General features: G+C 44.3%; 27 pseudogenes; 5 read left to right on the top strand and 22 right to left on the bottom strand.

The window, feature by feature from the left end:
• Positions 1-560: 560 nt before the first annotated feature.
• Positions 561-679, bottom strand: LOC148267143 (5S ribosomal RNA; annotated as a pseudogene).
• A 203-nt stretch (positions 680-882) lies between these two features.
• Positions 883-1,001, bottom strand: LOC148267142 (5S ribosomal RNA; annotated as a pseudogene).
• Positions 1,002-1,577: 576 nt separating this feature from the next.
• On the bottom strand, positions 1,578-1,696 carry LOC148267141 (5S ribosomal RNA; annotated as a pseudogene).
• Positions 1,697-2,471: 775 nt separating this feature from the next.
• On the bottom strand, positions 2,472-2,590 carry LOC148267140 (5S ribosomal RNA; annotated as a pseudogene).
• A 349-nt stretch (positions 2,591-2,939) lies between these two features.
• LOC148267139 (5S ribosomal RNA) lies at positions 2,940-3,057 on the bottom strand (annotated as a pseudogene).
• A 2,194-nt stretch (positions 3,058-5,251) lies between these two features.
• LOC148267138 (5S ribosomal RNA) lies at positions 5,252-5,370 on the bottom strand (annotated as a pseudogene).
• Positions 5,371-5,716: 346 nt separating this feature from the next.
• LOC148267137 (5S ribosomal RNA) lies at positions 5,717-5,835 on the bottom strand (annotated as a pseudogene).
• An 876-nt stretch (positions 5,836-6,711) lies between these two features.
• Positions 6,712-6,831, bottom strand: LOC148267136 (5S ribosomal RNA; annotated as a pseudogene).
• Positions 6,832-7,178: 347 nt separating this feature from the next.
• On the bottom strand, positions 7,179-7,296 carry LOC148267135 (5S ribosomal RNA; annotated as a pseudogene).
• Positions 7,297-8,071: 775 nt separating this feature from the next.
• Positions 8,072-8,189, bottom strand: LOC148267134 (5S ribosomal RNA; annotated as a pseudogene).
• A 119-nt stretch (positions 8,190-8,308) lies between these two features.
• Positions 8,309-8,426, bottom strand: LOC148267133 (5S ribosomal RNA; annotated as a pseudogene).
• Positions 8,427-10,561: 2,135 nt separating this feature from the next.
• On the bottom strand, positions 10,562-10,679 carry LOC148267132 (5S ribosomal RNA; annotated as a pseudogene).
• Positions 10,680-11,464: 785 nt separating this feature from the next.
• LOC148267131 (5S ribosomal RNA) lies at positions 11,465-11,583 on the bottom strand (annotated as a pseudogene).
• Positions 11,584-12,109: 526 nt separating this feature from the next.
• On the bottom strand, positions 12,110-12,228 carry LOC148267130 (5S ribosomal RNA; annotated as a pseudogene).
• Positions 12,229-13,077: 849 nt separating this feature from the next.
• Positions 13,078-13,196, bottom strand: LOC148267129 (5S ribosomal RNA; annotated as a pseudogene).
• Positions 13,197-14,020: 824 nt separating this feature from the next.
• Positions 14,021-14,139, bottom strand: LOC148267128 (5S ribosomal RNA; annotated as a pseudogene).
• A 202-nt stretch (positions 14,140-14,341) lies between these two features.
• On the bottom strand, positions 14,342-14,459 carry LOC148267127 (5S ribosomal RNA; annotated as a pseudogene).
• Positions 14,460-14,978: 519 nt separating this feature from the next.
• Positions 14,979-15,097, bottom strand: LOC148267126 (5S ribosomal RNA; annotated as a pseudogene).
• Positions 15,098-15,303: 206 nt separating this feature from the next.
• On the bottom strand, positions 15,304-15,422 carry LOC148267125 (5S ribosomal RNA; annotated as a pseudogene).
• Positions 15,423-15,620: 198 nt separating this feature from the next.
• LOC148267124 (5S ribosomal RNA) lies at positions 15,621-15,739 on the bottom strand (annotated as a pseudogene).
• Positions 15,740-18,494: 2,755 nt separating this feature from the next.
• LOC148267123 (5S ribosomal RNA) lies at positions 18,495-18,613 on the bottom strand (annotated as a pseudogene).
• Positions 18,614-20,328: 1,715 nt separating this feature from the next.
• On the bottom strand, positions 20,329-20,447 carry LOC148267122 (5S ribosomal RNA; annotated as a pseudogene).
• A 2,639-nt stretch (positions 20,448-23,086) lies between these two features.
• On the top strand, positions 23,087-23,205 carry LOC148267121 (5S ribosomal RNA; annotated as a pseudogene).
• A 203-nt stretch (positions 23,206-23,408) lies between these two features.
• On the top strand, positions 23,409-23,527 carry LOC148267120 (5S ribosomal RNA; annotated as a pseudogene).
• A 203-nt stretch (positions 23,528-23,730) lies between these two features.
• Positions 23,731-23,849, top strand: LOC148267119 (5S ribosomal RNA; annotated as a pseudogene).
• Positions 23,850-25,864: 2,015 nt separating this feature from the next.
• LOC148267118 (5S ribosomal RNA) lies at positions 25,865-25,983 on the top strand (annotated as a pseudogene).
• A 1,379-nt stretch (positions 25,984-27,362) lies between these two features.
• LOC148267117 (5S ribosomal RNA) lies at positions 27,363-27,481 on the top strand (annotated as a pseudogene).
• Positions 27,482-27,527: the final 46 nt, after the last annotated feature.

Genomic DNA, 27,527 nt, shown 5'->3' with positions numbered 1-27,527 from the left:
CGGTGCATTAGTGCTGACATGATCGCACCTATTTAATTTTACGCTGTAAATACATACATTTCTTCTTCTTCCCTCCCCCTTCTCGTCATTTGTTTCCTTGTACGTGAACACTACACCTCTGCTTCTCGTTCTAATATCAAATAAAATGCCCCGGTGCTTTGACTCACATTTGCGAATAAACCAGCGAACCATAGTTTCAGTCGCGCGTAACATCGAACTCCACATCTACAATAACACTGATGAAACACGACGGCTTGCCAGGAGGTCACATATCCTAGTACTACTCTTGTCCAAGCATACTTAACTTCAGAGTTCTTATGGGATCAGTTTCATTAGCGCTGGTATAATTGCACCCGTTTCATCACGCGCTGGAAATACATTTACTCCTTCTCCTTCCCCCCCCCTCCCGTCATTAGTTTCCTTGTGCGTTCACACTACACCTCTGCTTCTCGTTCTAATAATAAGTAAAATGCCCCGGCGCCTTGACTCACATTTGCGAATAAACCAGCAGACCATAGTTCCAGTCGCGCGTAACATCGAATGTCCCATCTGCAAAAAAATGGGTGTAATACGAGGATTTCCCAGGAGGTCACCCATCCTAGTACTACTCTCGCCCAAACACACTTAACTGCGAAGTTCTGATCGGATCCAGTGTATTAGTGCTAGTATGATCGCATCCATTTCGTTCTACACTGCAAATACATACACTCCTCCTTCCCTCCCACCTCCAGTCATTTGTTTCCTTGTGTGTGCACACTGCACCTCTACTTCTCGTTCTAATATCAAGTAAAATGCCCCAGAGCTTTAGCTCACATTTGCGAATAAACCAGCGAACCATAGTTCCAGTCGCGCGAAATGTCGAATGCCCCATCTGCAAACTAATAGGTGCAACAAGAGGACTTCCCAAGAGGTCACCCATCCTAGTACTACTCTTGCCCAAACACACTTAACTGCAGAGTTTTGATAGGATCCGGTGCATTAGTGCTGGTATTATTGCACCCATTTTATTCCGCGCTGCAAATACATACACTCCTCCTTCCCTCCTCCCTCCCATCATTTGTTTCCTTGTGCGTGCACACTGCGCCCCTGCTCATCGTTTGCACAAAAATAGGTGCAACATGAGAACTTTCTAAGAGGTCAACCATCTTAGTACTACTTTCACCCAAGGACACTTAATTGCAGAGTTCTTATGGGATTCGGTGCATTAATGCTGGTATTATCGCACCTGTCAAATTTTGCGCTACAAGTGCATGTGCCCCTTCTCCTTCCCTCCCCCCTCTCGTCATTTATTTCGTTGTGCATGCACACCTCACCTCTGTGTCTTGTTCTAATATCAAGCGAAATGCCTTGGCGCCTCGACCCATGACCATATGAACGGATCACCCGCTGCACCTCTGTTTCCATTTTTTTTATTATGTGAGATACTCGTAATAACACTCTTAGCACGTGATAAGCTTTAATTGAATGCAAAAAAATATTAAGCAAAATGCCCCGGCGTCGTGACTCATGTTTGCGAATGAACTGGCAGATCGTCGCTTCGGTCCCACGTAACGTTTAACGCCTCGTCTACAAAAATAAGGGTGCAACACGAGGACTTCCCAGGAGGTCACTCATCCTAGTACTACTCTTGCCCAAAAATGCTTAACTGCGGAGTTCTGATGGGATCTGGTGAATTAGTGCTAGTATGATTGCACTCGTTCCATTTTGCGCTGCAAATAGATATACCCCTTCCCCTTACCTCCCCCCTCCCGTCATTTTTTTCGCTGTGTGCACACCCCGCACCTCTGTTTCTAATTCTAATATCAAGCAAAATGCTCCGGCAGCTCGACTCGCGCCCAGATGAATGGACCATCCGCCACACCTCGTTTTTGATTATTCTACTATGTAAGTTGCTCGTAATGACACTCTTATTACGTGGTGGACTATAAATGAATGCACAAAAAATATTAAGCAAAATGCCATGGAGCCAAGACTCACGCTGGCGAATGAACCGGTGGACTGCGTCTCCGATCGAATTAGTGTTTAACGCTCTATCCGAAAAATGACGAGTGCAACACGAGGATTCAGTGGGATTCCAAGGACACTTAACAGCAGAGTTCTTACAGGATTCAGTGCATTAGTGCTGGACTGATCATGCCCATCCCATTCCCTGCTATAAATACAGGTGCCACTTCAGCTTCCCTCCCCCTTTCGATCATTTTATCACTGTACACTCACACCTCACCTCTGTTTCTAGTTTTAATATCAAGACAAATGCCTCGGTGCCTTGACTCATGCCCAGATGAACGGATCGCCTGCTGCACCTCTATTTTCGTTGTTCTACTATGTAAGATACTCGTAATAACACTCTTATCACGTGGTGGGCTATAATTGAATGCAAAATACCTGACGCCGTGACTCACGTTTGCAAAGGAACTGGCAAACTGTCGCTCTAGTCCCACATGATGTTTAACGCCCTGTCTACGAAAAAAAAGGTGTAACACGAGGACTTCCCAAGAGTTCACCCATCCTAGTACTACTCCCGCCGAAGCACACTTAACTGCAGAGTTTTGATGGGATCCAGTGAATTAGTGCTGGTATGATCAAACCTATTCTAATTCGCGCTTTAAATATATATATCCCATTTCCTTCCCTCCCCCTCCCATCATTTGTTTCGTTGTGCGCGCACACCGCACGTTTGCTTTTAGTTCTAATATCAAGCGAAATGCACCGGCGCCTCGTCTAATGCCCATATGAATGGATCGTCCCCCTCACCTCTGTTTTCGTTGTTCTGTTATGTAAAATACTCGTAATAACACTCTTATCACATTATGGATTTTAATTGAATGCATAAAAAATTTTAAGCAAAATGTCCCGATGCCGTGACTCACATTTGCGAATGAACCGGCGAACTGTCGCTCTGGTCCCGCATACCGTTTAACACCCCATCTGCAAAAAGAAGGGTGCAACACAAGTACTTCCAACAGGTCACCGATCCTAGTACTACTCTCGCCCAAGCACACTCAACTACAGAGTTCTGATGGGATCTGGTGAACTAGTGCTGGTATGATTGCACCCCTACCTATTTGCGTCGCAAATACTTCTCCTTCCCTCTCCCCTCCCATCATTTGTTTCACTGTGCATGCACTTAACCTCTGCTTCTAGTTCTAATATCAAGCAAAATGCCCCCGCGCCTCGACTCATGCCAATATCAACGGATCGCCCGCCGCACCTCATTTTTCATTATTTTACTATTTAAGATGCTTGTAATAATACTCTTATCACGTGATGAACTTTAGTTGAATGCATGAAAAATATTAAGCAAAATACCCCAACGCTGAGCGCAACGTTTAACGCCCCTTCTGCAAAAAGAAAGGTACAAAACAAGTACATTCTAGGAAGTCACCCATCCTAGTACTACTCTCACCCAAAAATGCTTAACTACGGAGTTCTGATGGAATTCAGAGAATTAGTGCTGGTATGATCGCACTTGTTCAATTTACTGCTGCAAATACATATACCCCTTTTCTTTCCCTCCCCCTTCCCATCATTTTTTTCGCTGTGCACGCACCCCGCACCTCTTACTCTAAACCTAATATCAAGTGAAATGCCCCGACGGCTCGACTCATGCCCAGATGAATGGACCGCCACCGTACCTCATTTTTTGTTGTTCTACGATGTAAAATGCTTGTAGTGAGACTCTTATAACGTGGTGGACTATAAATGAATGCACGAAAAATATTAAGCAAAATGCTTTGACGCCGCAACTCACATTTGCGAATAAACCGACGGACCGTGGTTCTAGTCGTGTGTAACGTTTAATGCCTCGTGTGCAAAAAAACAGGTGTAACACAAGAACTTTTCAAGAGGTCAACAATCTTAGTACTACCCTAACCAAAGGACACTTAACTGCAGAGTTCCTATGGGATTCGGTGCATGAGTGTTAGTCTAATCGCACCCGTCCCATTCCGCTCTACAAATGCATGTGCCCCTTCTCCTTCCCTCCCCCCTCCCATCATTTGTTTCACTGTACGCGCACCCCTCACCTCTGCTTCTAGTTCTAATATCAAGCGAAATGCCCTAGCACCTCGACCCATGCCCATATGAACAGATCGCTGCCGCACTTCTATTTTGTTGTTCTACTATGTAAGATACTCGTAATACACTTTTATCACATGATGGGCTTTAACTGAATGCACAAAAAATATTAGGCAAAATACCCCAGCGCTGTGACTCACGTTTGTGAATGAACCGGCAGACCATCGCTCCAGTCCTTTGCAACGTTTAACGCCCCATCTGCAAAAAGAAGGGTGCAACACGAGGACTTCCCAGGAAGTCACCCATCATAGTACTACTCTTACCAAAAAATGCTTAACTATGGAGTTCTGATGGGATAGGATTCAGTGGAATTCAAAGGACACTTAACTGTAGAGTTCTTATGGGATTCAGTGAATTAATGTTGGACTGATCATGCCCGTCCCATTCCCCGCTACAAATGCATGTTCCCCTTCGCCTTCCCTCCCCCTTCCGATCATTTGTATCACTGTACACACACACACCTCATCTCTGTTTCTAGTTTTAATATCAAGCAAAATGTCCCGGCCATGCCCAGATGAATAGATCACCCGCCGCACATCTGTTTTCATTATTCTACTATGTAAGATACTCGTAATAACACTCTTATCACGTAGTAGGATACAATTGAATGCATGAATAATATTAAGCAAAATGCTCCGGCACCGTGATTCACATTTACAAATGAACCGGTGGACTGTCGCTCCGGTCTCGCATAACATTTAACGTCCCGTCTGCGAAAAGAAGGATGCAACACGAGAATTTCCCAAGAGGTCATCCATCCTAGTACTATTCCTGCCCAAGCAAGCTTAATTATGGAGTTTTGATGGGATCTAGTGAATTAGTGCTGGTATGATCACACTAATTTTGGTTTGTATACCCCTTCTACTTTATTCTCCCCTCCCGTCATTTGTTTCCATGTGCGCACGCCTCACCTCTGTTTTTAGTTCTAATATCAAGCGAAATGCCCCGGCGCCTCAACTCATACCCATATAAACATAACACCTACTGCACTTGTTTTTCGTTGTTCTATTATGTAAGATACTCGCAATGATACTCTCATCACATGGTGGGCTTTCGTTGAATGGGAAAAAAATATTAAGCAAAATGTCCCAGCACCGTGACTCATGTTTGCGAATGAACCGGCAGACTGTTGCTCTTGTCCCGCGTAACGTTTAATGCCCCATCTATAAAAAGAAGGGTGCAACACGAGGACTTCCCATAAGGTCACCCATCCTATTAGTACTCTCGCCCAAGCACGTTTAACTGCAGAGTTCTGATGGGATCCGGTGAGCTAGTGCTAGTATGATCGCACTATTTTTTTTTTCGCCATAAATACATATACCAATTCTCCTTCCCTCTCCCCTCCCGTCATTTTTTTCATTGTGCACGCAGCTCACCTCTGCTTCTGGTTCTAATATCCAGTGAAATGCCCCGGTGCCTCGACTCATGCCAATATTAATGGATCGCCTGCCATACCTCATTTTTTGTTGTTCTACAATTTAAAATACTCGCAATAACAATCTTATCATATGATGGGCTTTAATTGAATGCGAAAAAATTTTAAGCAAAATGTCCCGACGCACTGACTCATGTTTGCGAACGAACCGTCGGACCGTCGCTCCCGTCCCGCGTAACATTTATTGCCACGTCTGCAAAAAGAAGGATGCAACATGAGGACCTCCCAGGAGGTCACCCATCCTAGTACTACTCTCACCCAAGCACACATAACTTCGGAGTTCTAATGGGATCTGGTGAACTAGTGCTGGTATGATCACACCCTTTCTTGTTTGTGCCTCAAATACATATGCTCCTTTTCCTTCCCTCTCCCCTCCCGTCATTTGTTTCACTGCGCGCACGTCGCACCTCTGCTTCTAGTTCTAATATCAAGCGAAATTTCTTGGTAGAGTCCCAGATGAACGGACCGCCCATCGTGCCTCTGTTTTCGTTATTCTACTAATTAAGATGCTCGTAATGATACTCTTATCATGTGGTGGACTATAAATGAATGCACTAAAAATATTAAACAAAATGCCTTCGCACCATGACTCATGCTGGCGAATGAACTGGTAGACCACAGCTCCTTATCGTGCGTAACGTTTAACATTATGTTTGTAAAAAGACAGGTGCAACACAAGGACTTCTAAGGAGGTCACCAATCCTAGTACTATTGTCGCCCAAGCACCCCTAACAGTGGAGTTCTAATGTGATCTGGTGCATTAGTGCTGGTATGATCGCACCAGTTTTATTCTACGCTTCAAATACACCCCTTCTCCTTCCTTCTTCTCTCCTGTCATTTGTTTCACTGTGCGTGCCCACCGCACCTCTATTTCTAGTTCTAATATCAACCGAAATGCCCCGGTGCCTCGACTGATGCCTAAATGAACGAACTGCCCGCCACACCTGTATTTTTGTTGTCTTACTATCTAAGATGCGCTCGACTCATGCCCAGATGAACGGACTGCTCGCTACACCTTTGTTTTTGTTGTCCTACTTTGTAAGATACTCGTAAGAACAATCTTATCACGTAGTGGACTATAAATGAATGCACAAAAAATATTAATAAAGATATCCTGGTACCGCGACTCACGTTTGCGAATGAACCTGCAAACCATGGATCGGTCTTACGTAACATTTACTGGCCCGTCTGCAAAAGAATGGGTACAACACGAGGGCCTTTCTAGGTGGTCACCCATCCAAGTACTACTCTCGCCCAAGCACACTTAACTGCAGAGTTCTTATGGGATCTTGTGAATTAGTGCTGGTATGATTGCACCACTTCTATTCCACACTGCAAATACATATACCCCTTCTCCTTCCCTCACCCCTCTCGTCATTTGTTTTACTGTGCGCGCACACTACACCTCTGCTTCTAGTTCTAATTAGCGAAATGCCCCAGCGCCTCGACTAACACCAAGATGAACGTATAGCCCGCCGCACCTCTATTTTTGTTGTTCTACTAAGCAAGATACTCGTAATAATACTCTTATCTTGTAATGGAATATAAATTAATACATCAAAAAATATTAAGCAAAATGCCCCGACGCCACGACTCATGCAGGCAAATGAACTAGTAGACCGTATCTCCTATTCCGCATAATGTTTAACGCCCGTCTGTAAAAAGACGATTGCAACAAGAGGACTTCTTAGGAGGTCACCCATCCTAGTATTATTCTCACCCAAGAACGCTTAACTACGAAGTTCGATGGGATCCGATGCATTAGTGCTGGTATGATTGCACCCCTTTCATTCCGCCCTGCAAATACATATACCACTTCTCATTCCCTCTCCGTTCCTGCCATTTATTTTGTTGTGCACGCACACTGCACCTCTGTTTCTAGTTTTAATATCAAGTGAAATGCCTAGATGAACAAACTGCTTGCCACAACTCTATTTTGGTTGTTCTAGTCTATAAGATACTCGTAATGACATTCTTATCTCGTGATGGACTATAAATGAATGCATGAAAAATATTTAGCAAAATCTCTCAATGCCGCGACTCACACTAGCGAACTGTGGCTCCCGCTCAAGCGTAACATTTAATGCCCCATTTCTAAAAGGACAGGTGGAACACGAGGACTTCGGAGGAGGTCACCCATCCCAGTACTGCTTTCACCAGAGCACGCTTAACTGCAGAGTTCGACAAGATCCGGTGCATTATTGTTGGTATGATCGCACCCCTTCCATTCTGTGTTGCAAATACATATACACCTTCTCCTTCCCTCCCCTCTCTCGTCATTTATTTCTCTGTGTGTGCACACTACACCTCTATTTCTAGTTCTAATATCAAGCGAAATGTCTGGGCACCTAGACTCACGGCTACATAAATGAACCACCTGTCATACCTCGTTTTTCGCTGTTCTACTATGTAAGATGCTCGTAATGACACTCTTACCATGTGGTGGACTATAAATGAATGCACAAAAAATAGTAAGCAAAATATTCTGGCACCGCAACTCACGCTGGCTGACTATGGCTCCTATCGCGCATAACGTTTAACACCCCATCCGCAAAAAGATGGGCGCAACACGAGAACTTCCCAGAAGGTCACCCATCCTAATACTACTCTCGCCAAAGCACGCTCAACTACCGAGTTCGATGGGATCTGGTGCATTAGTTCTAGTATGATCGCACATCTTTTATTTTGCTCTATAAATACATATACCCCTTCTCCCTCCCTTCCCCCACTGTTACTTGTTTCGCTATGCGCGAACACCGCACCTCTGCTTATAGTTCTAAAATAGAAAAAAATGCTCCGGTGCAACAAGAGAACTTCCCAGTAGGTCACCCATCCTAGTACTATTCTCACCCAAGAACGCTTAACTACGAAGTTCGATGGGATCCGATGCATTAGTGCTTGTATGATTGCACCCCTTTCATTCCACCCTGCAAATACATATACCACTTCTCATTCCCTCTCCGTTCCTGCCATTTATTTTGTTGTGCACGCACACTGCACCTCTATTTCTAGTTCTAATATCAAGTGAAATGGCTAGATGAACAGACTGCTTGCCACAACTCTATTTTGGTTGTTCTAGTATATAAAATACTCGTAATGACATTCTCATCTCGTGATGGACTATAAATGAATGCATGAAAAATATTTAGCAAAATCTCTCAATGCCGCGACTCACACTAGCGGACTGTGGCTCCGGTCAAGCGTAACATTTAATGCCCCATCTATAAAAGGACAGGTGGAACACGAGGACTTCGCAGGAGGTCACCCATCCTAGTACTGCTTTCACCAGAGCACGCTTAACTGCAGAGTTCGACAAGATCCGGTGCATTAGTGTTGGTATGATCGCACCCCTTCCATTCCGTGCTGCAAATACATATACCCCTTCCCCTTCCCTCCCCCCTCTCGTCATTTATTTCTCTGTGCGTGCACACTACACCTCTGTTTCTAGTTCTAATATCAAGCGAAATGTCCGGGCACCTAGACTCACGGCTACATAAATGGACCACCTGCCATACCTCGTTTTTCGTTGTTCTACTATGTAAGATGATCGTAATGACACTCTTATCATGTGGTGGACTATAAATGAATGCACAAAAAATATTAAGCATAATATTCTGGCACCGCAACTCACACTGGCGGACTATGGCTCCTATCGCGCATAACGTTTAACACCCCATCCGCAAAAAGATGGGCGCAACACGAGAACTTTCCAGAAGGTCACCCATCCTAGTACTACTCTCGCCAAAGCACAATCAACTACCGAATTCGATGGGATCTGGTGCATTAGTTCTAGTATGATCGCACATCTTTTATTTTGCTCTATAAATATATATACCCCTTCTCCCTCCCTTCCCCCACTGTTACTTGTTTTGCTATCCGCGAACACCGCACCTCTGCTTATAGTTCTAATATAGAAAAAAATGCTCCGGTGCCTCGACTCACGCCCAGATGAACGGACTACCCGCTGCACCTTATTTTTCGTTATTCTACTATTTAAGATGCTCGTAATGACACTCTTATCATGTGGCGAATTATAAATGAATGCATGAAAAATATTAAGCAAAATATCTCGGCGTCGCAACTCACTCCGGGGATAATGGCTCTGATCTTGCATAATATTTAACGTCCCGTCAGCAAAAAGACGAGTGAAACACGACGAATTTTCAGGAGGTCACCCATCCTAGTACTACTTTCTCCCAAGCACACTTAACTACGAAATTCATGGGATCGAGTGCATTAGTGCAGGTATGACGTACCCCTTCCATTCCACGCTGCAAGTACATATACCCCTTCTACTTCCCTCCCCTCTCCCGTCATTTGTTTCATTGTACGCACACACCACACCTCTGTTTCTAGTTCTAATATCAAGCGAAATAACCCGGTTCCTCGACTCATGCCCGGATAAACAGATCACCTGCTGCACCTCTTTTTTCATTGTTATACTATGTAAGATACTCGTAATGCACTCTTATCACGTGGTGGACTATAAATGAATGCACGAAAAATATTAAGCAAAATTTTCAGGCCCCGCAACTCACACCGGCAGACTGTGGCTCCGATCGCGCTTAACGTTTAACACCCCGTCTACAAAAAGACGGGTTCAACATGAGGACTTTTCAAGAGGTCACCCATCCTATAACTAATCTCGCCCAAGCATGTTTGACTACAGAGTTCTGATGGGATCCTGTGCATTAGTGTTTGTATGATCGCAACTGTCCCATTCCCCGCTGCAAATACATATAGTCGTTCTCCTTCCCTCCCCCTCCCATCATTTATTTCGCTGGGTGGGCATACCGCATCTCTGCTTCTAGTTCTAATATAGAGCGAAATTCCATGTCGCTTCAGCTCACGCCTAGAAGAACGGAGGCCCGCTGCGCTTCTTTTTTTGTTGTTCTACTATGTAAGACTCTCGTAATGAGATTCTTATCACGTGGTGGACTATAATAAATGCACGTAAAATATTAAGCAAAATTTTTCAATGTCACTACTCATTCCAGTGGACTGTCGCTCCGATCGCGAGTAAGATTTGACGCTGCGTCCGCAAAAAGACAGGTGCAACACAAGGACTTCCCAGGAGGTCACCCATCCTAGTACTGCTCTCGTCCAAGCACACTTAACTACAAAGTTCAATGGGATTCGGTGTATTAGTGCTAGTATGATTGCACCCCTTCCATTCCATGCTGCAAATACATATACCCCTTCTCATTTTTTTCGCTGTGCATGCACACCGCACCTCTGTTTATAGTTCTAATATCAAGTGAAATGCCCCGACGTCTCGACTCATGCTCAAAAAAAAGGACCGCCCACTGTATCTCATTTTTCTTTATTCTACTATGTAAGATGCTCGTAATGACACTCATATCACGTGGTAGACTGTAAATGAATGCACGAAAAAATAGTCAGTAAAATTTTATGGCGACCCGACTCACGCCAGCAGATTGTGGCTCCGATCACGTGTATCATTTTATGCCCCATTTGCAAAAAGACAGTGCAAGACGAGGACTTCTCAGGAGTTAACCGATCCTAGTACTGCTCTCACCCAAGCATGCATAACTGCACAGTTCGGTGGGATCCGGTGCATTAGTGTTGGTATGATCACACCTATTCCTTTCCACATTGTAAATACATATACCCCTTCTCCCTTCCTCCCCTCTCCCGTCATTTTTTTTCGCTGTACGCGCACACTGCATCTCTGTTTCAAGTTCTAATATCAAGCAAAATGCCCCGGCACCTAAACTCATGCCCAGATTCAAGGACCACCTGCCACACCTTTTTTTTTTTGTTCTACTATATAAGATGCTCGTAATGACTCTCTTATAACATGGTGGACTATAAATGAGTGCACAAAAAAAAGTAAGCAAAATTCCCCAGCACGACGACTCACATTTGTGAATAAACCAGCAGACCATAGTTCCAATCGCGCGTAATGTCGAATGCCCCAACTGTAAAAAATGGGTGCAACATGAGGACTTCCAAGGAAGTCACCCATTCTTGTACTACTCTCGCCAAAGCACACTTAACTACGGAGTTCTGAGGGGATCTAGTGCATTAGTGCTGGTATGATCGCACCCATTTCATTTCGCGCTGTAAATAGATAGATTCCTTCCCTTTCCTCCCTTCCCGTCATTTGTTTCCTTGTGTATGCATACTGCACCTCTGCTTCTCATTCTAATATCAAGTAAAATGCCCCTGCGCCTTGACTCACATTTGCGAATAAACCACAAGACTATAGTTTCAGTCACACGTAACGTCGAACGCCCCATATGCAAAAAAATATGTGCAACACGAGCACTTCCCAAGAGGTCACCACTCCTAGAACAACACTTGCCCAAACACACTTAACTAAGGAGTTCTGATGGGATCCGGTGCATAATTGCTGGTATAATCGCACTCGTTTCATTCCGCGCTGCAAATACATACACTCCTTCTCCTTCCCTCCCCCTCCCATTATTTATTTTCATGTGCGTGCATACTGCACCTCTACTTCTCGTTCTAATATTAAGTAAAATGTCCCAACGCCTTGAGTAACATTTGCGAATAAACCAGGGACAGTAGCTTCAGTCGCGCGTAACGTCGAACGCCCTGTCTACAAAAAAATAGGTGCAAAACGAGGACTTCCTAGGGGGTCACCCATCCTAATACTACTCTCGCCCAAGCACACTTATCTACGGAGTTCTGATGGGATCCGGTGCGTTAGTGCTGGTATGATCACATCCCTTTCATTATGCACTGCAAATATATACACTCCTCCTTACCTCCCCGCTCCCGTCATTTGTTTCCTTGAGCGTGCACACTGCACCGCTGCTTCTAGTTCTAATATCAAGTAAAATGCTTTGGCGCCTTGACTCATATTTGCGAATAAACCAGCGAACCATAGTTCCAGTCGCGTGTAACGTCGAAAGCCCCATTTGTAAAAAAATAGGTGTAACACGAGAACTTCCTAGGAGGTCACCCATCCTAGTACTACTCTCACCCAAGCGCACTTAAATAAGGATTTCTGATGGGATCCGATGCATTAGTGCTGGTATGATCGCAGCCCTTTCATTTTGCGCTGTAAATACGTACACTCCTCCTTCTCTCCCCCTCCCGTCATTTGTTTCCTTGTGCGTGCACACTGCACCTCTACTTCTCCTTCTAAAATCAAGTAAAATGTCCCAACGTCTTGACTAACATTCGAGAATAAACCAGAGGACCATAGTTCCAGTCGCGTGTAACGTCGAATGCCCTATCTGTAAAAAAAATGGGTGCAACACGAGGACTTCCCAAGAGGTCACATATAATAGTACTACTGTTGCCGAAGAACACTTAACTGTGGAGTTCTGATGGGATCCAATGCATTAAAGTTAGTATGATCGTAACCTTTTCATTCTGCGCTTCAAATACATACACTCCTTATCCTTCCCTCCCCCTCTCGTCATTTGTTTCCTTGTGCGTGCACACTGCACCTCTGCTTCTCGTTCTAATATCAAGTAAAATGTCCTAGTGCCTTGACTCACATTTGTGAATAAACCAGCGGACCATGGTTCAAGTTGCGTGTAACGTCGAACGCCCTATCTGCAAAAAAATGGGTGCAACACGAGGACTTCCTAGGAAGTCACCAATCCTAGTACTACTCTCGCCCAAGCACACTTAACTGCGAAGTTCTGATGGGATTCGGTGCATTAATGCTGGTATGATCGCACCATTTTTATTTTGCATTGCAAATACATACACTCCTTCTCCTCACCCCCACTTCCCGTTGTTTGTTTTCTTGTGCGTGCACACTGCACCTCTACTTCTCGTTCTAATATTAAGTAAAATATCCTGGTACTTTGACTAATATTTACGAATAAAACAGCGGACCATAGTTCCCGTCGCATGTAACATCGAACGCCCCATCTTCAAATTAATAGGTGCAACACGAAGACTTCCTAAGAGGTCACCACTCCTAGAACAACACTCGCCCAAGCAAACTTAACAACAGAGTTCTGATGGGATCCGGTGCAGTAGTGCTGGTATAATCGCACCCGTTTCATTCTGCGCTGCAAATACATACACTCTTTCTCCTTCCCTCCCCTCTTCCGTCATTTATTTCCTTGTGCGTGCACAGTGCACCTCTACTTTTTGTTCTAATATCAATTACAATGCCCTGGCGCCTTGAGTCATATTTGAGAATAAACCAGCGCACCATAGTTCCAGTGGCGCGTAACGTCGAACATCCCATATGAAAAAAAATGGGTGCAACACGAGAACTTCTAAGGAGGTCACTCATCCTAGTACTACTCTCGCCCAAGCACACTTAATTACAGAGTTCTGATAGGATCCGGTGCGTTAGTGCTGGAAATACATACACTCATTTTCCTTCCCTGCCCCTCCCGTCATTTGTTTCCTTGTGCGTGCACACTGCACCTCTACTTCTCCTTCTAATATCAAGTAAAATGTCCCAGCGTCTTGACTCACATTTGAGAATAAACTAGCTGACCATAGTTCCAGTCGCGTGTAACGTCAAACGCTCCATCTGTAAAAATATGGGTACGACACGGGGACTTCCTAGGAGGTCACCCACAATAGTACTACTCTCGCCCGAGCACACTTAATTACAGAGTTATGATGGGATACGGTGCATTAATGCAGGTATAATCGTACCCTTTTCATTCTGCACTACAAATACATACACTCCTTATCCTTCCCCCTCTCCTGTCATCTGTTTCCTTGTGTGTGCACATTGCACCTCTGCTTCTCATTCTAATATCAAGTAAAATGCCCCGACGCCTTGACTCACATTGGCGATTAAACAGCGGACCATAATTCAAGTTGCGCGTAACGTCGAATGCCCCATCTGCAAAAAAATAGGTGCAACATGAGGACTTCCAAAGAGTCACCAATCCTAGTACTACTCTCGCCCAAGCACACTTAACTGCGAAGTTCTGATGGGATCCGGAGCATTAGTGCTGGTATGATCGCACCATTTTCATTTTGCGTTGCAAATACATACACTCCTCCTTCTCCCCACTTCCCGTCATTTGTTTCCTTGTTCGTGCACACTGCACCTCTGCTTTTTGTTCTAATATTAAGTAAAATACCTCGGTGCCTTGACTCATATTTGCGAATAGATCAGCGGACCATAATTTCCGTCGCACGTAACGTCAAACGCCCCATCTATAAAAAAATAGGTGCAACATGAGGACTTCCCAAGAGGTTACCACTCCTAGAACTCGCCCAAGCAAACTTAACATCGGAGTTCTGATGGGATCCGGTGCATTAGTACTGGTATGATCGCACCCGTTTAATTTTGCACTGTAAATACATACACTCCTTGTTCCCTCGCCCCTCCCGTCATTTATTTCCTTGTGCCTGCACACTGCACCTCCACTTCTCGTTCTAATATCAAGTAAAATGCCTCGGCGTCTTGAGTCATATTTGGGAATAAACCAGCGGATCATAGTTCCAGTCACGCATAATGTCGAATGCCCCTTCTGCAAAAAAATGGCTGCAACACGAGGACTTCCCAGGAGGCCACCCATCCTAGTACTACTCTCGCCCAAGCACACTTAATTACGGAGTTCTGATGGGATCCGGTGCATTAGTGCTAGTATGATCGAACCCCTTTCATTATGCGCTGCAAATACATACACTCCTTCTCCTTCCCTCCACCTCCCGTCATTTGTTTCCTTGTGCGTGCACACTGCACCTTTACTTCTCCTTCTAATATTAAGTAAAATGTCCTGGTGTCTTGACTCACATTTGAGAATAAACCAGCGGACCATAGTTCTAGTCGCGTGAAACGTCAAATGCCCCATTTGTAAAAAAAATGGGTGCAATACGAGGACTTACCAGGAGGTCACCCACAATAGTACTACTCTTGCTCGAGCACACTTAACTGCGGAGTTCTGATGGGATTCGGTGCATTAATATTGGTATGATCGTACCCTTTTCATTCTGCACTGCAAATACATACACTCCTTATCCTTTTCCTCCACTCCCGTCATTTGTTTCCTTGTGCGTGCACACTGCACCTTTGCTTCTCGTTCTAATATCAAGTAAAATACCCTGGCGCCTTGACTCACATTTACGAATAAACCAGTGGACTATAGTTCAAATCGCGCGTAATGCCCCATCTGCAAACAAATGAGTGCAACACGAGGACTTCCCAATAGATCACCCATCCCAGTACTACTCTCGCCCAAACACACTTAACTACCAAGTTCTGATGGGATCTGGTGCATTAGTGCTTGTATGATCGCACCCCTTTCATTCTGCACCTAAACTGCATAGTTCTGATAGGATTCGGTGAACTAGTACTGGTATGATTGCACACGTTTTGGTTTGTGCCAAAAATACATATACCTCTTCTCCGTCCCTTTCCCCTCCCGTCATTTGTTTCGCTGTGCGCACATCTCACCTCTGCTTCTAGTTCTAATATCAAACGAAATGCCTCGGTGCCTCGACTCATGCCCATATGATTGGAACGCCTGCCAAACCTAGTTTTTCGTTATTCTACTATTTAAGATACTCGCAACGACACTTTTATCATGTGATGGGCTTTAATTGAATGTGCAAAAATATTAAGCAAAATACTCCGGTGCCGTGACTCATATTTATGAATGAACCGACAGACCATCGCTCTAGTCCCGTGTAACGTTTAACCCTCCATCTGCAAAAAGAATGGTGCAACACGAGGACTTCCAAAGAGGTCACCCATCCTAGTACTACTCTCGCCTAAAAATGCTTAATTATGGAGTTCTGATGGGATCCGATGAATTAATGCTGATATGATCGCATATGTTCCATTTTGCACTGCAAATACATATACCTCTTCTCCTTCCCTCCCTCCTCCCATAATTTTTTTTACTGTGTACGAACCTCGCACATCTGCTTCTAATTCTACTATCAAGCAAAATGCTCCAGCAGCTCGACTCATGCCCAGATGAATGGACTGCACGTCGCACCTCATTTTTGTTGTTCTACTAAGTAAGATTCTTGTAGTGAGACTCTTATAACGTCGTGGACTATAAATTAATGCATGAAAAATACTAAACAAAATGCCCCGACGCCATGACTCACGTTTACAAATGAACCGATAGACCGTTGTTCCTATCGGGCGTAACGTTTATTGCCTCGTGTGGAAAAAAATAGGTGCAAGATGAGGACTTTCCAAGAGGTTAACTATCTTAGTACTACTCTCACCAAAGGAAACTTAACTGTAAAGTTCTTATGGGATTCAGTGCATTAGTGCTGGTCTGATCGCACCCATCCCAATCCACGCTACAAATGATGTGCCCCTTCTCTTTCCCTCCCCCCTCCCGTCATTTGATTCGCTGTACGCACACACTTTACCTCTCCTTCTAGTTCTAATATCAAGCAAAATGCCCCAGTGCCTCGACTCATGCCCATATGAATGGATCACCCGCTGCACCTCTATTTTTTTTGTTCTTCTATGTAAGATACTCGTAATAGTATTCTTTATTACGTTATGAGCTTTAATTGAATGCATGAAAAATACTAAGCAAAATGGTCCGAGGTCGTGACTCATGTTTGCGAATGAACCAGGGAACCATCGCTCCGATCCTGTGTAATGTTTAACGCCCCGTCTGCAAAAAGAAGGGTATAACACTAGAACTTCCAAAGAGGTCACCCATCCTAGTACTACTCTCGCCCAAAAATGCTTAATTGCGGAGTTATGATGGGATCCAGTGAATTAGTGCTGGTATGATCGCATATGTTCCATTTCGCGCTATAAATACATATACCCCTTCTCATTCCCTCCCCACTCCCGTCATTTTTTTGGCTGTGCGGGAACCCCGCATCTTTGCTTCTAATTCTAATATCAAGCGAAATTCCCTGATGGCTCGACTCATGCCTAGATGAACGGACTACTCGTCGCACCTCGTTTCATTGTTCTTCTATGTAAGATGCTCGTAATGAGACTCTTATAGCATGGTGGACTATAAATGAATGCACAAAAAAATTAACCAAAATGCCCTGATGCCGTGACATACGTTTGCGAATGAACCAACGAACCTTACTTTCGGTCGTGTGTAACATTTGTTTCTTTGTGTGCAAAAAAACAGGTGCAACACGAAGGCTTTCCAAGAGGTCAACCATTTTAATACTACTCTTACCAAAGGACACTTAACTGTAAAGTTCTTATGGGATTCAGTGCATTAGTGTTGGTCTGATCGCACCCATCCCATTCCGCGCTACAAATGCATGTGCCCCTTCTCCTTTCCTCCACCTCCAGTCATTTATTTCGCTTTACGCGCATACCTCACCTCTATTTCTAGTTCTAATATTAAGCAAAATACCCCAGCGCCTCGACTAATGCCAATATGAATGGATCGCCTGCCACACCTCTGTTTTCGTTGTTATACTATGTAAGATACTCGTAATAATGCTCTTATCACGTGATGGGCTTTAATTAAATGCACAAAAAATATTAAGCAAAATGCCACAGTGCCGTGACTCACGTTTGCGAATGAACCAGCAAACCATCGCTGCGGTCCGACGTAATGTTTAACGCCCCGTTTGTAAAAATAAGGGTGCAACACGAGGACTTTCTAGGATCTCACCCATACTAGTACTACTCTCGCCTAAGCACGCTTAACTACAGAGTTCTGATGGGATCCGGTGAATTATTTATGGTATGATCGAAATCGTTCTAGTTCACACTGCGAATAAATACACCCCTTCTCCTTCCCCCTCTCATCCCGCCATTTATTTCGCTGTGCGCGCACACCTCACTTCTACTTCTAGTTCTAGTATCAAAGAAATTCCCAAGCACATCGACTCATGCCGATTTGAACGGATCCCCTGCCGGACCACTGTTTTCGTTGTTCTACTATGTAAGATACTCGTAATAGTACTTGTGCTCGTGACGGACTTTAATTGAATGCACGAGAAATATTAAGAAAAAAGCCCTCGCGCTGTGACTCACATTTGCGAATGAACCGACAGACCGTCGCTCCGGTCTCACGTAAGGTTTAATCTCCTGTATGCAAAAAGAAGGGTGCAACACAAAGACTTCCCAAGAGGTCACCCATCCTAGTACTACTCTTGCCCAAAAATGCTTAACTATGAAGTTCTGATGGAATCCGGTGAATTAGTGCTGGTATGATCGCACCCGTTCCATTTCACGTTGCAAATACATATACCCCTTCTCTTTCCCTCCACCCTCCCGTCATTTTTTTAACTATGTTGGCACCCCGCACCTCTGCTTATAATTCTAATATCGAGCAAAATGCGTTAGCAGCTTGACTCGCACCCAGATGAAATGACCATTCGCCGCGCCTCATTTTTTATTGTTGTACATTATAAGATGCTCGTAATGAGACTCTTATAACGTGGTGGACTTTAAATGAATGCCTTGATACCACGACTCACATTTACGAATAAACCTATGGTTATCGCGTGTAACATTTATTACCTCGTGTGCAAAGAAATAGGTACAACACAAGCACTTTCCAAGAGATCAACCATCTTAGAACTGCTCTCACCAAAGGACACTTAACTGCAAAGTTCCTATGGGATTCGGTGCATTAGTGCTGGTCTTATCGCACCCTTCCCATTCCCCACTACAAATGCATGTGCCCCTTCTCCTTCCCACCCGTCATTTGTTTCGCTGTACGCGCACACCTCACCTCTGTTTCTAGTTCTAATATCAAGCGATGTGCCCCGGCGCCTCGACTCATGCCCATGTGAACGGATTGTCTGTTGCACCTCTATTTTTGTTATTCTACTATGTACGATGCTCATAATAATACTTTTATCATGTGATGGGCTTTAATTGAATGCATAAAAAATATTAAGCAAAATGCCCTGGCACCATGACTCACGTTTGCGAATGAACCAACTAACAGTCACTCTAGTGCCGTGTAACATTTAGCACCCCATCTACAAAAAGAACGGTGCAACATGAGAACTTTCAAGGAGTTCACCCGTCCCAGTACTACTCTCGCCTAAAAATGCTTAACTGCGGAGTTCTAATGGGATCCGACAAATTAGTGCTGGTATGATTGCACCTGTTCTATTTCGCACTACAAATAGAGATACCCCTTCTCCTTCCCTCCTCCCTCCCGTCATTGGTTTCGCTGTGCACGCACCTCACCTATCTGCTTCTAATTCTAATATCAAACGAAATGCTCTGGCGGCTCGACTCGTGCCCAAATGAATGGACCGTCCGTCGCACCTTGTTTTTTTTATTCTACTATCTAAGCTACTCGTAATGACACTTTATCACGTTGTGGACTATAAATGAATGCACAAAAAATATTAAGCAAAATGCCCTGACATAGCGACTCACGCTTGTGAATGAACCAACAGACCGTGGTTCTGGTCGCGTGTAACATTTATTTCCTTGTGTGCACAAAAATAAGTGCAACACGAGGACTTTCCAAGAGGTCAACCATCTTAGTACTACTCTCACCCAAGGACACTTAACTGCAGAATTTTTATGGGAATTGGTGCATTAGTGCTGGTATTATCGAGCCCATACCATTTTGCACTACAAGGGCATGTGCCCCTTCTCCGTCCCTCCCCCCTCTCATCATTTGTTTCACTGTGCGCGCACACCTCACCTCTACTTCTAGTTTTAATATCAAGCAAAATACCCCGGCGTCTCGACTCCTTCTTATATGAATTGATCATCTGCCACAACTCTGTTTTTGTTGTTCTACTATGTACGATACTCGTAATAACACTATTATCACGTGATGGAATTTAATAGAATAAATGAAAAATATTAAGCAAAATGTCCCAGTGCTGTGACTCACGTTTGCGAATGAACTAGCAAATTGTCGCTCCGGTCTCGCGTAACATTTAATGCCCCGTATGCCAAAAGAAGGGTGCAACATGAGGACTTCCTAGGAGGTCACCCATCCTAGTACTACTCTCGTCTAAAAATGCTTAACGGCGGAGTTCTGATGGGATCCGGTGAATTAGTACTGGTATGATCGCACTCGTTTCATTTCGCGCTATAAATAAAGATACCCTTCTCCTTTCCTCCCCCCTCTTGTCATTTGTTTCGCTGTGCGCGCACCTCACCTCTACTTCTAATTTTAAAATCTAGTAGTAGGATGGGTGACCTCCTGAGAAGTCCTCGTGTTGCACAAATTATTTTGTAGATGGGGCGTTCGACGTTACGCGCGATAGGATTTATGGTCCGTTGGTTTATTCGTAAATATGAGTCAAGGCACGAAGGTATTTTACTTGATATGGGAACGAGAAGTAGAGGTGCAGTGTGAACGCAATAGGAAACAAATGAGGAGGGGGGGGGGAGGAGAAGGAGTGTATCTATTCGCAGCGCAAAATTAAAGGGGTGCGATCATACCATCACTAATGCACTGGATCCAATTAGAACTCTGCAGTTAAGTGTGCTTGAGCGAAAGTAGTACTAGAATGGGCATTTCATTTGATATTAGAACTAGAAGCAGAGGTGAGGTGTGCGCATAAAGTGGAACAAATGATGGGAGGGGGGAGGGAAGGAGAAGGGGCATATGCATTTGTAGTGTGAAATGGGACAGGTGGGATCAGACCAGCACTAATGCACCGAATCCCATAAGAACTTTCCAGTTAAGTGTCCTTTAGTGAGAGTAGTACTAAGATGGTTGACCTCTTGGAAAGTCTTCGTGTTGCACTTGTTTTTTTGCACACAAGGAAATAAATGTTACGCACGACCAGAACTAAGGTTCGTCGGTTCATTCATAAACGCGAGTCACAGCGTTAGGGCATTTTTGTTAATATTTTTCGTGCATTCAATTATAGTCCACCATGTTATAAGAGTCTCATTACGAGCATCTTAAATAGTATAACAACAAAAAATGAGGTGCGACGAGCGGTCCATTCTTCTGGGCGTGAGTCAAGCCGTCGGGCCATTTCGCTTGATATTAGAATTAGAAGCAGAGGGGCAGGGTTCACGCACAGCCAAAAAAGTGACGGGAGGGGGGAGGGGAGGAGAACGGGTATATGTATTTGCAGCGCAAAATGGAACAAATACGATCATACCAGCACTAATTCACTGGATCCCATCAGAACTCCGCAGTTAAGCATTTTTGGGTGAGAGTAGTACTAGGATGGCTAACCTCTTTGGAAATCCTTGTGTTGCACCCTTCTTTTTCCAGACGGGGCGTTAAACGTTACGTAGGATCGGAGCGATAATTTTCCAGTTCAGTCGCAAACGTGAGTCACGGCGTCAGAGCATTTTACTTAATATTTTTTGTTCATTCTATTAAAGCTCATAACATTATAAGAGTTCTATTACGAGTATATTACATAGCAGAACAACGAAAACAGAGGTGCAGCTGGCGATCCATTCATATGGGCATGAGTCGAGGCGCCGGAGCATTTTGCTTGATATTAGAACTAGAAGCATAGGTGAGGTGTGTGCGTATAGTGAAACAAATAGCGGGAGGGGGAGGGAAGGAGAAGGGGCACATTTATTTATAACGCGAAATGGGACGGGTGCGATCAGACAGGCACTAATGCACCGAATCCCATAAGAACTCTGTAGTTAACTGTCCCTTGGTAAGAGTAGTACTAAGATGATTGACCTCTTGGAAAGTCCTCGTGTTGCACCTGTTTTCTTGCACACATGGCAATAAACATTATGTGCGACCAGAACCACGATCCATCAATTCATTCGCAAACATGAGTCGCGGCATCAAGAAATTTTGCTTAAATAATTTTCGTGCATTCATTTATAGTTCACCACATTATAAGAGTCTCATTATGAGCATCTTACATAGTAGAACAACGAAAAATGAGGTGCAATGGGCAGACCATTAATCTGAGCGTGAGTCAAGCCGCCGCGACATTTCACTTGATATTAGAATTAGAAGAACAGGTGTGGAGTGCACGTACAGCGAAAAAAATGACGATAAGGGGGAGGGAAGGAGAAGGGGCATATGTATTTGCAGCACGAAATGGAATGGGTGTGATCATACCAGCACTAATTCATTGGATCCCACAAGAACTCTGCAGTTAAGTGTTTTTGGGCGAGAGTAGTACTAGGATGGATGACGTCCTAGGAAATTATCGTGTGCACCCTTCTTTTTGTAGACAAGACGCTAAACGTTACGCGGGACCAGAACGACGATCTACCGGTTTATTTGCAAACGTCAGTCACAGTGTCGGGGCATTTTTCTTAATATTTTTCGTGCATTCAATTAAAGCTCATCACGTGATAAGAGTGTTATTACGAGTATCTTACATAGTAAAACAATGAAGCACAAGGAAACAAATGACGAGAGGGGGGTAAGGAGAAGGATTATATGTATTTGCAGTGCTAAATGAAACTATTGTGATCATACCAGCACTAATGCACCGGATTCCATTAGAATTCCACAATTAAGTGTGCTTAAGATGGGTGACCTCCTGAGAAGTCCTCGTGTTGCACCCAGTTTTTTGCAGATGGGGCATTCGATGTTACGCGCAATTGGAACTATTGTCTGCTGGTTTATTCACAAATGTGAGACAATGTGCCAGAGCATTTTACTTGATATTAGAACGAGAAGCAGAGATCTAATGTGCACGCACAAGGAAACAAATTACGGGAAGGGGGGAAAGAGAAGAAGTGTAAGTATTTGCAGCGTATAATGAAACAGGTACGATCATACCAGCATTAATATACTTGATTCCATCATAACTCCGTAATTAAGTATGCTTGGGAGAGATGAGTACTAGGATGGGTGACCTCTTGGGAAGTCCTCGTGTTGTATCCATTATTTTGCAGATGGGGCGTTTGATGTTACGCGCGACTGGAACTATGATCCACTGGTTTATTCGCAAATGTGAGCTAAGGCTCTAGGGCATTTTACTTGATATTAGAACAAAAAGCAAAGGTGCAGTGTACATGCACAAGGAAACAAATGACAGGAGGTGGGAGGGAAGGAGGAGTGTATCTATTTGCAGCGCGGAATAAAATGGATGCGATCATACCAGCACTAATGCACCAGATCAAATCAGAACTCCACAGTTAAGTGTTCTTGGGCGAGAGTAGTACTAGAATGGGTGACCTCCTGAGAAGTCCGCGTGTTGTACTCATTTTTTTGTAGATGGGGTGTTCGACATTACGTGCGAGTGGAATTATGGTCCGCTGGTTTATTTACAAATGTGAGTCAAGGCACTAGGGCATTTTACTTGATATTAGAACAATAATTAGAGGTGCAGTGTGCACGTACAAGGAAACAAATGACGGGAGGCAGGAAGGAAGGATGAGTGTATGTATTTGCAGCGCGGAATGAAACGGGTTCGATCATACCAGCACTAATGCACCAGATCCCATTAGAACTCTGTAGTTAAGTGTGCTTGGGCGACAGTAGTACTTCGATGGGTGACCTCCTGGGAAGTTTTCGTGTTGCACTTATTTTTTTGCAGATGGGGCGTTCGACATTACGCGCACTGGAACTATGGTCCGCTGGTTTATTCGCAAATGTGAATCAAGCTGTCGGGGCATTTTATTTGATATTAAAATGAGAAGTAGAGATTTAGTGTGCACGCACAAGGAAACAAATAACGGGAGGGGGGAGGGAACAACACTAATACACCGAATCCTGTAGGAACTCTGTAGTTAAATGTCCTTTGGTGAGAGTAGTTCTAAGATGGTTGAACTCTTGGAAAGTCCTCGTGTTGCACCTATTTCTTTGCACACGAGGCAATAAACATTACGCACGACAGCCATCGGTTCATTCGTAAATGTGAGTCGCGGTGTCAGGGCATTTTGGTTAATAGTTTTTGTGCATTCATTTAAAGTCCACCACGTTATAAGAGTCTCATTACGAGCATCTTACATTGTAGAACAATGAAAAATGAGGTGTGGCGGACGGTCATTTCATATGGGCGTGAGTCAAGCCGCTGGTGTATTTCGCTTAATATTAGAATTATAAGCAGAGGTGCAGGGTGCGCGCACAGTGAAAAAAATGACGAGAGGGTGGAGGAAAAGAGAAGGGGTATATGTATTTGCAGAGCGAAATGGAACGGGTGCGATCATACTAGCACTAATTCACCAGATTCCATCAGAACTCCGCAATTAAGCATTTTTGGGCAAGAGTAGTACTAGGATAGGTGACCTCTTGGGAAGTCCTCATGTTGCACCCTTCTTTTTATAGACAGGGCATTAAACGTTACGCGAGACCGGAGCGACGATCTGCCGATTTATTCGGAAACATGAGTCACGGCGCCAGGACATTTTACTTAATATTTCTCGTGTATTCAATTAAAGCCCATCACAGACACGAGTACTATTATGAGTATCTTACATAGTAAAATAATGAAAACAGAGGTGCGGCGGGCGATCCGCTCAAATGGGCATGAGTCGACGCGCCTGAGTATTTCACTTGATATTAGAACTTGAAGTAGAGGTGAGGTGTGCGCGCACAGCGAAGCAAATGGTAGGAGGGGAGAGGGAAGAAGAAGGGGTACATGTATTTACGATGCAAACTAGAACTGTATCGATCATACCAGCAATAATTCACCGGATCCCATCAGAACTCCATAGTTAAGTGTGCTTGGGCAAGAGTAGTCTAGGATGGGTGACGTCCTGGGAAGTCCTCGTGTTATACCCTTCTTTTTGCAGACAACGTTAAAAGTTACGCAGAACTAGAGCAATGGTTGGTTGGTTCATTCGCAAATGTGAGTCACGGTGCCAGAGTATTTTGTTTAATATTTTTTGCACATTCAATTAAAGCCCATCACGTGATAAGAGTGTCATTATGAGTACCTTAAATAGTAGAACAATAAAAACAGAGGTGCGGTGGCCGATCCATTCATATAGGCATGAGTCGAGGCACCGGGGCAACTCGCTTGATGTTAGAACTAGAAGCAGATGTGAGGTGTGTGTGTACAGCGAAACAAATGACGGAAGGGGGGAGGGAAGGAGAAGGGGCACATGCATTTGTTGCGCGGATTGGGACGGGTGTGATCAGACCAGCACTAATGCACCAAATCCCATAAGAACTCTGTAGTTAAGTGTCCTTTGGTGAGAGTAGTACTAAGATGGTTGACCTCTTAGAAAGTCCTCTTGTTGCAACTATTTTTTTGTACACGAGGCAATAAACGTTACACCCGATGGGAACAACGATCCATAGGTTCATTCGCAAACATGACTCGCGGCGCCAGGGCATTTTGCTTAATATTTTTCATGCATTCATTTATAGTCCACCATATTATAGGAGTCTCATTATGAGAATGTTACATAGTAGAACAACAAAAAACAAGGTGTGGCAGGGGGTCCGTTCATCTGGGCATGAGTCGAGCCGCTGGGACATTTCGCTTGATATTAGAATTAGAAGCAAAGGTGTGGGGTTCGCGTACAGTGAAAAAAATGATTGGAGGGGAGAGGGAAGGAAAAGGGGTATATGTATTTGTTGTGCGAAATGGAACAGATGCGATCATACCAGCACTAATTCACCGGATCCCATCAGAACTCCGCAGTTAAGTATTTTTGGGCGAGGGTAGTACTAGGATTGGTGACCTCTTTAGAAGTCCTCGTGTTGCACCATTCTTTTTGCAGACGGGGCGTTAAACGTTACACAGGACCGAAGCGACGATCCGCCGGTTCATTCGTAAATATGAGTCACGACACCTGGGCATTTTTGCTTAATATTTTTTCCACATTCAATTCAAGCCCATCACGTGATAAGAGTGTCATTGCGAGTATCTTAAATAGTAGAATAACGAAAAACTAGGTGCGGCGGGCATTCAGTTCATATGGGCATTAGTTGAGGCACCAAGGCATTTCTCTTGATATTAGAACTAGAAGCAGAGGTGAGGTGCGCGCACAACGAAACAAATGATGGGAGGGGAGAGGGACGGAGAAGAGGTAGATGTATTTGTGGTACAAACCAAAACATGTGCGATCATACCAGCACTAGTTCACTAGATCCCATCATAACTACGCAGTTCAGCGTGCTTCGGCGAGAGTAGTACTAGGATGGGTGACCTCTTAGGAAGTCCTCGTGTTGTACCCTTAGTTCATCGGATCCCATCATAACTTCGCAGTTAAGCATGCTTGGGCGAGAGTAGTACTAGGATAGGTGACCTCCTTAGAAGTTTTCGTGTTGCACCCTTCTTTTTGAAGACGGGGTGTTAAATGTTTTTTAGGACCGGAGCGACGGTCTGCCGGTTCATTTGCAAACGTGAGTCACGACGGCATGGCATTTTGCTTAATATTTTTTGCGTATTCAATTAAAGCCCATCACCAGATAAGAGTGTCCTTGCGAGCATCTTAAATAGTTGAACAACAAAAAATGAGGTACGGCACAATCCGTTCATATGGGCATGAGTCGAGGCGTCGGGGAATTTCACTTGATATTAGAATTTGATGCAGAGGTGAGGTGCACGCACAGCGAAACAAATGACGGGAGGGGAAGGGAAGGAGAAAGGGCATATGTATTTGCAGCACAAACTAGAACGGGTGCGATCATATCAGCACTAGTTTACTGGATCCCATCGGAACTCCGCAGTTAAGCGTGCTCGTGCGAGAGTAGTACTAGGATTGATGACCTGCTGGGAAGTCCTTATGTTACACCATTCTTTTTAGAGACAAGGCATTAAACATTATGCAGGATCGGAGCGACGGTCTGCTGGGTCATTCGAAAACGTGAGTCATGGCGCCGGGGCATTTTGCTTAATATTTTTTGTGCATTTAATTAAAGTCTATAACGTTATAAGAGTGTAATTACGAGTATCTTTGATAGTATAACAACGAAAAATGAGGTGTGGCATTTGATCCGTTCATGTGGTCATAAGTCGAGGCGTTGGGGCATTTCGCTTGATATTAGAACTAGAAGCAGAGGTGAGGTACGCGCACAACAAAACAAATGACGGGAGGGGGGAGGGAAGGAGAAGGGGTATATCTATTTGCAGTGCGAAATGGAACGAGTGCGACAACACCAGCACTAATTCACTGGATCCCATCAGAACTCTGTAGTTAAGCATTTTTGGGCGAGAGTAGTACTAGGATGGGTGACCTCTTTGGAAGTCTGCATGTTGCACCCTTCTTTTTGCAGACGGGGCATTAAATGTTACGCGGGACCTGAGCGAT

Source organism: Carica papaya, chromosome 3 (assembly GCF_054855325.1).
Source record: "Carica papaya isolate Zhongbai chromosome 3, ASM5485532v1, whole genome shotgun sequence".
NCBI classification, from domain to species: Eukaryota; Viridiplantae; Streptophyta; class Magnoliopsida; order Brassicales; family Caricaceae; genus Carica; species Carica papaya.
The sequence above is the reverse complement of the archived record's forward strand: the minus strand, read 5'-3'. Positions and strand labels throughout refer to the sequence as shown.